This window comes from Sinocyclocheilus anshuiensis, unplaced genomic scaffold, assembly GCF_001515605.1.
Source record: "Sinocyclocheilus anshuiensis isolate Anshui unplaced genomic scaffold, SAMN03320099.WGS_v1.1 scaffold210, whole genome shotgun sequence".
NCBI lineage: Eukaryota > Metazoa > Chordata > Actinopteri > Cypriniformes > Cyprinidae > Sinocyclocheilus > Sinocyclocheilus anshuiensis.
The window spans coordinates 1,190,015-1,193,840 of record NW_015547666.1 but is presented as its reverse complement, the minus strand read 5'-3'; the positions used below and the strand labels follow the sequence as shown (position 1 = coordinate 1,193,840).

The 3,826-nt window shown below is 31.6% G+C and overlaps 1 pseudogene; it reads left to right on the top strand.

The window, feature by feature from the left end:
• Window positions 1–241: 241 nt before the first annotated feature.
• LOC107702563 (interferon-induced protein 44-like) overlaps window positions 242–3,826 on the top strand; it is a 29,078-nt pseudogene continuing 25,493 nt past the window's right edge.

Genomic DNA, 3,826 nt, shown 5'->3' with positions numbered 1-3,826 from the left:
AGACCATTTGGGATGATCACATGCTGAGCAAATGGTGACCAATTGTAGAATGGGAATGGGTGTGGGACACCGAGAACCACCTCAGACAAAGGGGTGTCAGAACTTAATCAACATACAGACCACAGTTGTAACGACAAGAGCAACTTAATTTACATTAATGGTAGTAAACTGGAAATGTATAAAAGGGTTGAGCCTAGGATGTTCTGAGTTCATTCCGACTCCGTTGAACCCAAGGTGCACCATGTACTTTGTCGCTGCCATAAACATTTTCATCAAGATCTTCGACGTCCTCATCACTATTTCTCACAACACAAAAACAACACTGGTCTACAAGGTACAGGAAAATGTATAGTTCACAAAAATGAAGGAAATGTATACTTATAAATACATATTTTAATAAATATTTTATTAGTCTTGCTGTAGTAATTTGGTCCTTGATCCCATCATTTTTCTTGACTAACATTCTCATTCTGGACTTTTTGACACAGAGCTGCCCACCGCACCATAAACCCACCAGCTCATTAGAGCTATTTTTAACACTACTTACTAACATACAAAATATAACACAATACAGAAATAAAAATGCCTTTTTAAAAAAAAGTATTATCATTAACATTAATCTATCATGCTTTATTTGCATTATAATTTGACTTTCCTGGTGCATATGACAGATTCTAAATAATATTTTTGCACATCTCTTTTACATAGAGGGACAGTTTAATATATTTCTCAGAATTTCTCCCAGATTACTTGTTGACATTCTATGACAGTAGAACAGTACGTTTCTCATGAATGGCTGAGATTAAGCTTCTGAAATGTGTATGATTTCATGTTTAAATATTTACAAATATATTATTTTGTTTTTATTCTGTCTCCCAAAGTTGTCTGTATATTATATAAAATTGCCTTTAAATTACAGGCTAATAGCTCAAGACCACACAAGAACTTGGAATTGCATGTTTGCTTCCTTGAATGTTGCTCAACTGAACATTTTGATACAAAACCCTCATACTTTATCAAAGGTTATCATAAATGTTAAGCTTCAGTTGCATTAACTGTTGTATTCTGTAGCAAAGCTTTTGAATGTTGGTAAAAATTAAGTGATAATAATGACTAACCATTTATCATTAAAAATAGGCCTACCTCTTATTAGTTTAGTAAGAATGTAATCATTCTTATGGAATATTTTTTGTAAACAATTGAACTCTGTAAGAATCTATAGTCTGTCTCCCGACCCAGAATCCAATCCACAATATATGTTTGATCATGCTCATTTCCCAAAATGGCTTAATTATTATAGAGATGATGAAAGTCAACCGTTATGTTGTTTCTAGACCATTTGGGATGATCACATGCTGAGCAAATGGTGACCAATTGTAGAATGGGAATGGGTGTGGGACACCGAGAACCACCTCAGACAAAGGGGTGTCAGAACTTAATCAACATACAGACCACAGTTGTAACGACAAGAGCAACTTAATTTACATTAATGGTAGTAAACTGGAAATGTATAAAAGGGTTGAGCCTAGGATGTTCTGAGTTCATTCCGACTCCGTTGAACCCAAGGTGCACCATGTACTTTGTCGCTGCCATAAACATTTTCATCAAGATCTTCGACGTCCTCATCACTATTTCTCACAACACAAAAACAACACTGGTCTACAAGGTACAGGAAAATGTATAGTTCACAAAAATGAAGGAAATGTATACTTATAAATACATATTTTAATAAATATTTTATTAGTCTTGCTGTAGTAATTTGGTCCTTGATCCCATCATTTTTCTTGACCAACATTCTCATTCTGGACTTTTTGACACAGAGCTGCCCACCGCACCATAAACCCACCAGCTCATTAGAGCTATTTTTAACACTACTTACTAACATACAAAATATAACACAATACAGAAATAAAAATGCCTTTTTAAAAAAAAGTATTATCATTAACATTAATGAATGACTGTCATGCTTCTTTACATTACAATCTTTCTTTCCTGGTGCATATGGCAAATCCTAAATAATATATATTTTTTTATCTCTTTTACATAGAGGGACAGTTTAATATCACTAAAGTTAAATGCCTACCATAATATCAGACCATACTCTGCTCTGCTCTAGAAGACTTGGAATGTAGTGCAGAATGTGGACTGTTTTTATTGTGCCTTTACATTGCTTGACATCTCCTGTATTCTATATTAATTTAAAGAATAGAGTTCCGATTGTTGAAACGAGCATAAAAAAATTATGTTGGTGAAAAATACAGTAAACAGTAATATGTGAAATATATAAAGTTAGAACAGCTGTTTTATATGAAAATATACAGCAGGGTTTCTACAGACATGAACAAGTAAAATTTAAGACCTTTTTAATACCACCTTATATGAAATTTAAGATTTAAGTGACAATAAAGATATACTTATTACATTAATTATTTATATATATATAAAAAAAAAATGCTGCTCTTTAACTTTGTATTCAACAAATAATCCTGAAAAGGTTAAAAGTATCACAGTTTCCACAAAAATACTAAGAAGCAAAAACAGTTTTCAGTATTTATAATAAAAAGAACCATTATTAATAATTGATCATAAATAATAATTGATAATAATTAAGGAGCAAATCAGCATATTAGAATGAAGGAGCATGTGGCATGTGACACTAAAGACTGGAGTAATGATGCTGAAAGATTTGCTCAAGAAACATTTCTGATTATTATCAATGTTGAAAACAGTTGTGCTGCTTCATATTTTTTTGGGAAATGTGATACATTACCATTCAGTCAAGAGTAAGATATAAAAAAAAAAAATATATAGTTTAACAAAGTTGCATTAAATTGATTTAAGTGACAATAAAGATATACTTATTACATTAATTATTTATATATATATAAAAAAAAAATGCTGCTCTTTAACTTTGTATTCAACAAATAATCCTGAAAAGGTTAAAGTATCACAGTTTCCACAAAAATATTAAGAAGCAAAGACAGTTTTCAGTATTTATAATAAAAAGAACCATTATTAATAATTGATCATAAATAATAATTGATAATAATTAAGGAGCAAATCAGCATATTAGAATGATTTCTGAAGGAGCATGTGACACTAAAGACTGGAGTAATGATGCTGAAAATTCAGCTTTGATCACAGAAATAAATTACAATTAAACATTAAAAAATTTATATTAAAATATTTTACAAATTTTATATTAAAAAATTGCCTATATAACTTTCCTAATCACGGCACTTGAACGTGAAAGTCTTCAGATTTGCAATGTTCCATCTAGAGTTTGAGAATTATATGTTTACAGTTTTTTTAAAACATTTTCTTAGACACGTGAAATTACGGAAGAAATATTACGATATACAAACATTCACTGTTATCATGTCTGCTGAAAACTGCTATGTTAATGTTTATCTAGGCTACATTGTGACGAATGACGTAAATGGCATTAAAATCTGAGAAATTCGATACAGCCAGTAGTAGTTTGCATCCCTGAAAATTAATGTCTGTCGTTTAACTTTTTTTTTTCGTAAACAGTTGGCAAATATTGCTGAATTGTCTCGTCATGTTTAGCTGCTTATCTTACGTCAGCTCACATTCAAGTTGCGCGAAGCTCAGCTTCTGTGAACAGTAAATCCCACCTTCTTCAATTTGATTGGCTATTTCAAACATTTTGACATTGACGAGCGCTTTTGAGCCGCTGCACTGAGCCAGAGCGGCTAAATTAATAAGAATGTTTGACTCAAGTGGGCTGCGTGGGCCATTTGTCTGGGCCGATGGAGGGATATAGGTTACGTACATTTACTATAATTAATTATATATATATATA